The sequence below is a fragment of the Portunus trituberculatus genome, chromosome 44 (genome assembly GCF_017591435.1).
Source record: "Portunus trituberculatus isolate SZX2019 chromosome 44, ASM1759143v1, whole genome shotgun sequence".
In the NCBI taxonomy this organism is placed as follows: domain Eukaryota; kingdom Metazoa; phylum Arthropoda; class Malacostraca; order Decapoda; family Portunidae; genus Portunus; species Portunus trituberculatus.
The window spans coordinates 20,657,734-20,669,606 of NC_059298.1; positions in this window are offsets into that span (position 1 = coordinate 20,657,734).

Below are 11,873 nucleotides of genomic sequence, written 5' to 3' on the forward strand. Positions count from 1 at the left end.
ATCTATATATATATATATATATATATATATATATATATATATATATATATATATATATATATATATATATATATATATATATATATATATATATATATATATATATATATATATATATATATATATATATATATATATATATATATATATATATATATATATATATATATATATATATATATATATATATATATAAGGGTAAATCCGCGAGAAACGAACCGCATTTTTGTGAAAACCTCATTTTATTTATTTTACACGATGTAAACATTTTTTTTCCCTTTTTTCCCTATATGTAGTTACCTTCAAGTTCTATGTTATTTAGCGTTCCTGATGATGGAATATAACTAGTTTAATTTTATTTTTATAGTTATAAAAAATGTCATGTGTGGTCCATTTTTGCCGTACCATCAGGGTGAGATGGACCACTGAATAAGTGATTAATGAATAAAAAAAATGGGTAAGAGAAAAACAAATCAATGTTAAAACAGTTTTCAAAGCATTTATTATAACCATCATATTTCCTGTGTACTTGTGTGCCATACTTTCTTCCTTCTACACTGTCCATTAAATACCGATATAATAAGAAAACGAAACATAACGTTACTGCACATTATAACAATAAAACATTCCGAATTGACTTCATTGAATTGAGCAGCCATACAGAAAAGTTATTCAGCAAAAAAAAAAAAATTCTATCATGAAATTATTTATTTGAAATGAGGTTTATGCCTTCGCATTGTTGACACCTATTGGGATAAGTCCTCATGAAACCACCATGAAGACGATATACATCTGAGCCAATCATCATTCCAGGCATAACTATCATCATTCTCTTCATATACATCAGCATCTCATTTTCAGATTAGTCACTGTTTCCAATGTCTACTTTTTTGCCCTTTTTATTTTATTTTTCTTTTAAGTTTTCTTCTTGGCAGGGCATGACTTTCCCATCACTTCACTTATATTTTCATCTGAATTAAAAATCATTTACTTCTTTCCCACGTCCACATGATTTGTTTTCTCACCTGATTTTCATGAAAAAATGGACCAGTATGCCATGATAATTACATCATAATGCAGAAACTCTTTGGAACAATAATTGCTTGTGATTATAGCCTGATATAAACAATTCATAGGGAAAACTAGCATGGCATACATGTTATGAAGTCATTTTTGACCGGCAAAATAAAATGTTTTCATGTTGTTTCAACAAGAATACTTACGCAGCTGCAATATGAATCCCGCCCAAAGCTCAACATGTTAGACACTGTCACACTAGCAGACAATGACGATAATTGTGACATCTAGTGGTAGATACCAGAATTAACACGTTACTTGCCGCTGGCACCGGGGCGAACTCTCCCTCACTGCAATTCAAATAAATAGTTGTCATGTCAGTGTGGCTCCTGCCAGTGAAGCGAGAGGAGGTGAGTGAAGTCTGGGAGCACACGTGAACGCACTGGCAACCTCAAAATGTTTGTCCACAGGTGGGTCGCATCGCATACCGTGAAAAATCTATGATATTACGGCGATGCGACCCACCGATGGACAAACTTTTTTTTTTTTTTACACAGCATGCTATACGTATTACAATATACTTTCCATTACTAAAAAAAATGTTTAACTGATAGTCTATTTGAAAAAATAAGACCATGCAGAAAACTATCATACAATGTCATTCCCTCAGGTGCACAACATTTCCTATCAGAAGCTGAAGGATCAAAGAGAGAATCTCGAAAAAGATGTGTAGGGTGTTATGAAATAATATCCACAAACGAAGGAAGTAAAGTAGCATCACAAAGAGCAAAAAAAGGATCTACTTTCTGCAGCTCGTGTGATGGCAAGCCTTACCTATGTATGTCATGCTTTGAAACAAAACATTCAAGATAAATAATGGAAACATGTAGCAGGTATTTTTTTCTTTTTTTTCTTTTTTCATTACTTATGTATATAAGATATGAAGTTTTTGAGGATCACCAATGGTTCCTTTTGCTAAAGTTTGTCCAATTGATAGGAAAATTATGAAAAGATCAATAATGAAAATTACTAAAGCTTGTCAAGGAAAGTCCAATCTGTTTCAATTATTTGTCATAGAAATGTTTTATGTTTCGAAGGGTTTTATTACATTTATTAGAAAAAAATATGAAAACAGGATGGTTTTTCATTTAATAAAGATAATTTATGCTCTCCTGAAGGAAAAAATGCATTATATTTCATGTATTAGGAAAATAGTAAGAAAAAAAACAATTTTTTTCATTTATTTTTTTATAATTGTAAAAATGAAAAAAAAAATCATATTACTTATCAATAAGTGTTTACTATGCCCTCCTACGCATACTGTTTATTGCAATTTTATTGTATAATCCAATTTCTGTTAATAGTAAGATAGAAACGTGATATATATGAAAACTGCTGTACGACCCACTGATGGGTCGCATCGCAACAGTGGCCAAACGCTGGCGACCCACCGGTGGGTCGCATCGCAAGTAACGTGTTAAGGCACTGGTCTCTCACTCTCTGGTCCATATTTCCCAGATCTCTCTCTCTCTCTCTCTCTCTCTCTCTCTCTCTCTCTCTCTCTCTCTCTCTCTCTCTCTCTCTCTCTCTATATATATATATATATATATATATATATATATATATATATATATATATATATATATATATATATGTGTGTGTGTGTGTGTGTGTGTGTGTGTGTGTGTGTGTGTGTGTGTGTGTGTGTGTGTGTGTGTTTCACTGTTTGAACTGCTGCAGTCTCTGACGAGACAGCCAGACGTTAGCCTACGGAACGAGCTCAGAGCTCATTATTTCCGATCTTCGGATAGGCCTGAGACCAGGCACACACCACACACCGGGACAACAAGGTCACAACTCCTCGATTTACATCCCGTACCTACTCACTGCTAGGTGAACAGGGGCTATACGTGAAAGGAGACACACCCAAATATCTCCACCCGGCCGGAGAATCGAAACCCGGTCCTCTGGCTTGTGAAGCCAGCGCTCTAACCACTGAGCCAGCGGTCTAACAACTGTGTGTGTGTGTGTGTGTGTGTGTGTGTGTGTGTGTGTGTGTGTGTGTGTGTGTGTGTGTGTGTGTGTGAGAGAGAGAGAGAAGGGCAGCAAAGGGCAACATGTTAAATAAAGGCCCACTTGAGTGTTGGTTCTCATAAAAATAAAAAGGGTTAGCCAAAATTCGGGATAGGGAGTAAATGTCTTGATACCTCGCTAAGAACTTAGAAGTTAAGATGTAGGGAGACAGAAATACAAAAACAGGTAGGGAGTTCCAGAGTTTACCAGTGAAAGCTATAAATGATGGAGTGTACTGGTCAACTCTTGCGTTAGAAAGTTGGACAAAATAGGGATGAGAAGAAGAAGAAAGCCCTGTGTACTGAGGCCGCAGGAGGACGGGAGGCATGCTGTTAGCAACATCTGTAGAACAGTTTCCATGAACGAAAGAGCTAGAAAAAAAAAATGTATAATTTCGGCAGTGAAAAAGAGGCTGAAGACAGTCAGAGAATGAGAGTTGATGAGACGAAAAACTGAGTGAGCAGAACCCCTACAAACATACGAAGAGTACTCCATATAGGGGCGGATAAGGCCCTTGTATACATTAAGCAGTTGGAGGGGCGAGAAAAACAAGAACAAAAACAAAAACAAAATTGCGAAGATGCCGCAGAAAGCCTAACTTCATAGAAGGTGTTTTAGCAAGAGTTAAGATGTTAAGTTTCCAGCTAATATTATGAGTACTGTAAAGGACAGACCGAGGATATTCAGTGTGGAAGAGATACAGTTGAGTGTCATTGAAGAAGAGCGGATAATTGTCTGAAAGGTTGTGTTGAGTTAATAGATGGAGGAATTGAGTTATTGAGGCCTTGGATACTACTAGATTTTCTCTGCCCATATCGAAATCTTAAAAAGATCATAAGTCAGGCCTTCTGTGGCATCCCTGCGTGATCTGTTGACTTCCTGAAGCGTTGGCCGTCTCTGAAAGAACATGGAAAGATGAAGGGTGGTATCTTAAGGCCCTGTCACACCATGGAAACTAGTCAGGCCGATTGGTAAAAAAGCGCTGAGTCATCAAACTAGCGGTGACGTTAAAAGTCGCGGGGGAGGGGTTAAGTAAAATGATGGTCGGGGAATTGTTGACGAATTGTTTGCAAACGGTTGAAGTCAATTTATAGAATTGTTGAAGAAAATTCGTCAACCGTTCTCCTAATCCAAGTTGAAGAGGATAACACCACGTGGCTCAGTAGGGGAACAGTCGTGAAGTATATCAAGGCTGCTCGCCAACTATTTGCCAAGTCATGAAACGGTCTGCGAATGTTCGATTTAAAATATTTAACCCAACTAGTTGCCGAATAGTTGCAGACAAGGCAAACCGTTTGTTATACAGTCGCCAAATTGTCTGCAACCGTTACCCGCTAAAAACCGTTAACGGCTTTATATATATATATATATATATATATATATATATATATATATATATATATATATATATATATATATATATTTTTTTTTTTTTTTTATCTACCCCCGCAGCTACATACGACAATAAAAACATTCACCAACCATTTTCCGACTGTATAATGTTTAACTATGACCCTTCCCCAATGTACGATGACTCAGCATAATTTGAAAAGTCGTGTGTAGTCGTCCTGAGCAGTTTTCTTGGTGTGACAGGGCCTTTAAGCGTAAGAGTAGATAGACCAAGAAGTTTGGTTAAGATCAGTAATGGGCAATAGAAAGAGACAAGGTGACAAGACAGAATCCTAGGGAACACCACTATTAATATATTTAGAACAGTGGCAGTCTTCCAAAGCAGCAATAGAACGGCAAGAAAAGAAACGAGATAAAGTTGCAAAACGGATAGACACCGTAGAAGGGCAGTTTTGAAATAAAAACTTTGTGCCAGACTAAATCAAAAAGTTTTTCATATGTCTAACGCGACAGCAAAACTTTCACAGAAATCTCTAAAAAAGAATGACCAAAACCAAAACCAAAAGCCAGAGGATCACAAGTAGAGCGACCTTGACGGAAGCCATACGGGCAATCAGATAGATGATAATAAAGGTCTCAAGACATTTGCCCCTGAATTTTGGTTAATTCGTGTCATTTTAGGAAACTGGCAACTCAGTGGGTCTATTTTTTTTTCCAATATTATGTTGCCCTTCGTCAGTTGTCCCTTCTGCATAATATATATATATATATATATATATATATATATATATATATATATATATATATATATATATATTTATTTATTTATTTATTTATTTATGGTTTCTTGTAGTCTACTTCATAGCCTAGAAGGAAAAGAAAATATCATATTAGCTTTAGAATCATCAATTGAGCAATTCAATTATTTTTGTTCCAGGGATTGAAATGGTATAAAAAAAACAGGCAACATTTTAAATTATTATTTGGTTATCCTAAAGAAATCCTAAAACCTCTCTGGATTATTGACCAAATATAGGAGGAACCCTGGATGCGTTTACACCAAGCGAATCGAATCGGTTCAATTCATGGATAATCATTTGAATCGAGTGGGTGCATTTACACCAAGCGAATCGAATGATTCAATTCATGGAGAATCTTTTGAATCAAGTCATTTTTGAATCTGCAAAGTTCCAAGTGATTCAGACCATTCAGCTCCAAGGCAGCACTCAGGAATTATGAACGTATTAGCTTTTGCAGAAATAGCAGTGTTACGGTGGCTGAAGAAGCGTAGGCGTAGACGTCGGCAGAGGATATTGTTGCATACCATTAATTCTTGAAGATCTGAATTTGGGAGCTTTGGACATCTGTTCCTACATTTGGTCAATAATCCGGAGAGGTTTTAGGATTTCTTTAGGATAACCACAGAATAGTTTAAAATGTTACCTGTCACCAACAAGAAGTAATAGGCCAGGAGTGGGCACACTTTTCTGTACTAGGGTCGTATTAGAAAATAATACAATCTTATAGGGCCCGCCTACTATATTAACCCAAGATCATTAATATGAAAAATAAAAAAATTAAAGGCTTCTAAAGTAAGAGCCACCCACACGCATGTGCACACTTATGAGAAGAAAAAAAAATGCTCACAATACTATTTGGCTGCCGAGTGGCAGTACAGAATTATCCACTGATACATATGCATTCATCGCGGAAGAAATGGGCACACCAGTTGATACATTATTATCAATTCTAGTCTACTCTTTATTTAGGCTTAACGATGTACGGAGGATATTAAAACAAATACATCTATGTAAATTATATTATTTTGTCATATTAACTTTTACTTTGTGACGTGCCATCCCATAGTATATAGTGTGCAAAATCAGAGGTACAAGGGTTAATATAACGAAATTTACACCCCTTCCCCAATCTGGTTGGTGCCTGGCTGACTGGCGATTACGTTGTACCACGCATTTCAAAGGTAGCTGATACATCCTACAGTTGCCAAAATGAAAATGTAAAAATATGCCCATATCGCTTTCTATTATCAATTGTTTATAAAATATGCAGAATAATATTGTCTATTCGTAGGCTGCAGCAGTTCCTTGTAGCTATGGTTCAGTACAATACATGCGCAGGATCAGTATCACTAGGATCATACAGGAAGCACGTTTCTCTTACTTAATTGATTAGAACGTCGACTGGCATAGTGCTTACTCCTTGGCTAAATCGCCTTGACTCATGAAAAAATGGGTCCAAACCAATCATTGATTCTGAATCGCCATGAATCGGCATGATTTGAATTGACTCGATTCGCCTTGTGTAAACGGTTACATTAAAACTAATGTGGCGAATCAATACGCGTCATGAATCGTGTTGACTCTTCATGAATTGAAACGATTCGATTCATTAAAAATCATTTGAATTGAATAATTTTGAATAAGCATAGTTCCAACCGATTGATTCACATCATTCAGATGATTAATTACCAAGACAGCCTTCAGGAAGTATGGACGTATTAGCTTTTGCAGAAATAACAATGTTACTGTGGATTAGGATGTGTAAGCGTAGGGATCGAAAGAATATGGGTGCATGCAAATAATACTAGAAGACCTCAATTTGGGAGCATTGGACATTTGTTTCCAAATTCGGTCAGTAATGAGAAGTTTTATGAATTTTTAAGGATATCCACAGAATGATTTAAAATGTTGGTGGAACCTGTCGCCAACAAGAAGTACTAGGCCTATAGCAGAAGCCATGTCAGTTCGTGACACTGAAAAAAAAATACTTTGTCTTGCCAGGTGTAGCTGTCAAGTGGCAGAACATAATGATTCACTGATACATACATTCACCGCTGATAAAATGGGTGCACCAGTTGATATCATATTATCACATCTAATCTTAATTAGGCTTACGAAGGATATCAAGAGGATATTAAAACAACTACAGATATGTTAATTTTGGTATTTTGTCATATTAACTTTTACTTTGTGACGTGCCATACCGTAGTATTTAATGAACGAAATCAGAAGCACATTGGTTAATAGCAGCAAATTTACACTGCTTCCCCACTATGTCTGCCCCCCAGATAGGAACCGCCTTGTCGTGGTGGGGGGGTCCTGCGTGCCCCTGTGACCTGGCGAGCTACTCTAGAGGGGGCTTAGGCCCTTGCTCTGCCTTTTCGAGGGGGAGAGGACTACCCATGTTAGTACGGTCGCCAGTGAGGGGCCAGACTAAATGGTTCCTACGTAGGCTGCCAGTGGACCAGCGGAGCCACCCGCTGGAGGGATGACCCAATAGGGGCCGTCCTGTGCTGGATGGTTGGGTGTCAAGGCTGGGATCCTTTGGGAGGGGGATCTCAGCTCTGTCGTGGACAAACATTCGTATCATGTGGGGCTTTTTTTAAAACGACTGGTCCGCATGGGGACGAGGTACCCCGTCCACAGCAGCCAGCGCTCCCTCCCATTTTAGTCCCAGTAGGTGGTTTCCCTTGTCCCTGGAGCCATTTTTTGTCTAGCTGTTTTTTTATTTTTTCTCGTGGTGTGGCTGACCTGGCCGACGAGACGTCATCTTCAGGTCTGAGTGGGAAGGAGGATTCTCCTCCACAAGGGCCTCCCACAGCAGTCTCCTGTTCTGAAAGTTCTGAGGGACGCATTTCTGCTGCATATGACTCTTGTGATGGTAAATGTTAATCCATCATTTTCCTATCATGCCTTGCACTCACTTCTCAAGGCGTATGGTACGGTTGCTCGCATTCGACTGGTTTATGATAAGGAATTTCCTTCTAACCGCTGCTATGTAACGTTTATGTCATGTGATGAAGCCCGTTGGCTTATGAACATGTAGCATCTCTGCCCTTGCCGGCTCTGGCTTTAAAACTGAATTTCTCCAGTCACGTAATATTTCAGACAGTGACATGGATTACATCCCAAATGTTTTGAAAACTATTTAGAGAATTCAGTTCCAGCAGTCCGCCAGATCCCGCCTCCACGTTGGTTTGTGGCGTACTATAGAAATGGGCGTGGGAATTTCATTCATGCCTCCCGGTACCTGTCCAAAGAAATCGGCACGATTCCTGAGGGAATCAAGAAATATGGGAAGGGGTGCTAGTGCGAGCAAAAGATATTACACAAGCGAGGATGTTACAACATCTCCCATGCCCTTCTGACAGCATGTTTGAGACTGTTAAGGCTCATCCCACCTTTAATTATAGCAAAGGTTGTGTTTATAGTCAAGACCTTTATGAATTTCCAGAAGAGGAAATACTAGCAATGTGTCCTAGCTCAGTCAAAAAGGTGACTAAGATGAGGAACTCCTCCAACATGGTCCTTCTCACCTTTTTGGTCCACCCTTCCTGACCGTGTTAATATCGGTCCTATCAACCTTAGGGTGAGGCGTTTTGTTTCTCGCCCTCTTCAGTGTTTCTCATGCTATGGGTACGGTCACGGAAAAGCTCGTGTAAGGAAGCTTCTCGATGTGGTAATTGCTCTGCACTAGACTCACATTCTGAGGAGCATTGCAATGCTGCTTATTGTTTTCATTGCCGTGATGCTCACCAGGTACGTTCCAGGCAATGCCCCAGGTATCGCCTGGAGCAGGACATTCTACAGCTTGCTAACAGTCAGTTCATCAGCCTTGGTAGCGCCGCCGTGAACTCCTGTACCGCCAGAAGGATGGTACTGGTGCGACATCCTATGCTTCATTGGCCGCTCGCTCTTCAGCTGAGTCTGCCGGTCCGAAGACACAACTCCTGCTACCTCTCGCTCTGTTGGGGCGGGTGGTCCTGTTCATCTGGCTAACAGGTTTGCCCTTTTGTCCGATGACTCGGTTGAGTCATCTCTTAGAAGTGACGAGAATAATACGGACTTGACCAAAGTCACCCATGTAGTAGATGTCCATTTGCCACCTGTATCTCCTAAGCCTTTGAAGGGCCTGACCAAACGGCACCGCGGCTCTGCGGAGTCGATAGATTTAGCTCAGCCTAAACAGTCTAAGGTTTCTCCCGGTGCATAATCGTGAGTCCTCCAGGGACCGCTCTGCAATGGTAGCTCCAGTTGTTTCTGTCCAGCCTTCTGTGACACCCTCCGTCCCTTGTGGACCCGCTGTTTCAAAAGTGCAGTCCAGCCTGACCCTCGTCCTCCGAGGACCAGTAGGAGTGATGATGGTTCGCATCACTCACCGATAGGCCGAAAGGCTGGGTCCAACGACCCGGCACATCTCAACTCCCGGTGTCTTCTCGTCGTTTGATTATTTCTAGTCAGGTCAGTCACGGGCAGCCTCAAAAAAGGCTCGCCCGTCCACTGCACCCAAATAGTCATCTTCAAGCTTCTACAGTGGAACTGTAGAGGCCTTCGCGCCTCGTGGGGAACTCCGAGCTTTGCTGTCGGAGTTCTCTCCAGCCTGTGTAGCTCTACAAGAGACTATGCTAGGTGATAGTACTTATTCTAGTCCTCCTGGCTATCGTGCCTTTTTTAGCACTCCTTTCCCTGACCAGGGCCACCACGGTGGCACAGCTATTCTAGTCCGTCAGGATATACCTGTTATCCCTACAACTCAACTCTCCCTTCAGGTGGTTGCTGTTAAGGTCTTTATGGGACGATCCTACACCATTTGCAGTTTATATCTCCCTCCTCGGCTTCCTGTCTCCAGGGGTGAGCTTGACGGCCTGGTGCGTCAGCTGACTCCGCCTTTTCTTTTGTTGGGAGATTTTAACGGCCGTCACCCATTGTGGGATGAAGGTGCTAGTAATCCTCATGGGTTTTAATCGGTTCTTTTATTGAGGATGAGGGTTTGGAGGTTTTAAATTCTGAGGATGTTACACATTTCCACAGTCCTTCTGAGACTTTTACAGCTATCGATCTTTTTCTGTGTACATCTAATTCTTTCCTTAATTGGCGGGTCCTACCGGATTTGCAAGGTAGTGACCACTTTCCGATTTTATTCGAATCTGTGAACTCTGAGCCACAGTCCCTTCAGACAATCCCTAGAACGTCCGGTCGCTTTACTAAGCGTCCCGTTCCTTGGTGGAACGCAGCATGCACTAAAGCTGTGAAAGAGAAACAGGCGGCTTACTCTTGTCTCCGGTGACATCGTGGGGACCCGCAGTGCCTGGAAGCTTTTCGGCGCTGCCGAGCTCGGCCCGCCGCGTTTTGAAAGAGGCACAAAGAGCCTCTTGGAAAGCTTATATCTTCCATTAAACGTCCGCACCCTCTTACGGATGTCTTCAACAAAGTCCGCCGAATTGCTGGGAAGTATTCTGCTCCTTCCCCACCAGTTTTGTTGTCTGCTGGGCGAACGGTGGCAGACCCTAGGACTGTCGCCGACCTCTTCGCGGAGCACTTTGCCAGTGTTTCCCGGAGGCATCCTGCAGCCCGGGCGCACGTCACCGCCAGAGAATGGAATCTCTCGGCATAAATTTTTCTTCCGCTGGAGGAGTCTTATAATGTCCCTTCTCTGCTTCCGAGTTGCGGACTGCTTTGTCCCAGTGTCATGACTCTTCTCCTGGGCCAGATGATATCCTTATGCCTTCTTGCGCCACATGTCTGACACTGCTTTTAACTTTTATTAAATCTTTATAATATGATTTGGCATACCGGTGACTTTCCATCTTCTTGGGCTGTGGCAGTGGTTCTCCCATTTCCGAAGCCTGGGAAAGATAATCTCCAGGCTACGAACTACCGTCCTATATCTTTGACGTCCTGTATTTGTAAAGTGTTAGAAAAGATGGTAAATGTAAGACTCATGTGGTACTTGGAGAGGGAAGTACTTGTCATCGGTACAGTACGGCTTCCGAAAGATGAGGTCTACTACTGATGCTCTTTTATCCCTAGAGTCTTCTATTTGTGAGGCCTTCGCTAATCACCACCATCAAGTAACAGTCTTTTTGACCTGGAGAAGGCCTACGACACGGCTTGGTGTCATGGCATTTTACAGTCTTTGTTTAATTTTGGCCTTCGTGGCCACCTTCCTATTTTATCCAGCAGTTTTTATCCAGACGTTTTTACGGGTTCGAGTGGGAGTGTTCTCTCCGAGGCTACTGCTCTAAATGATGGCGTCCCACAGGGAAGTATTCTTAGTGTTACATTATTCGCAGTCGCAATAAATGGTGTTATTGATACTCTCCCAGATGGCGTTCACAGCTCCTTATATGTGGACGACTTGTGCATCTCTTTTGCTGCTGCTAGGATGTCACTGATTGAGCGCAAGCTCCAACTGGCAATCAATAGGGTGTCCGGTTGGGCCAACATGAACGGTTTTCGATTCTCCACCTCGAAGACCGTAGCTGTGCATTTTGTCGCAACCGTGGTGTCCATCCAGACCTGATTTATACTCGCCAATAGACGCCTCTCATGCGTGGAGGCGACTCGATATCTTGGCCTTTGTTTGACAACCGTCTCACCTGGGTTCCCCATTTCCGTTCTCTTAAAGCGTCT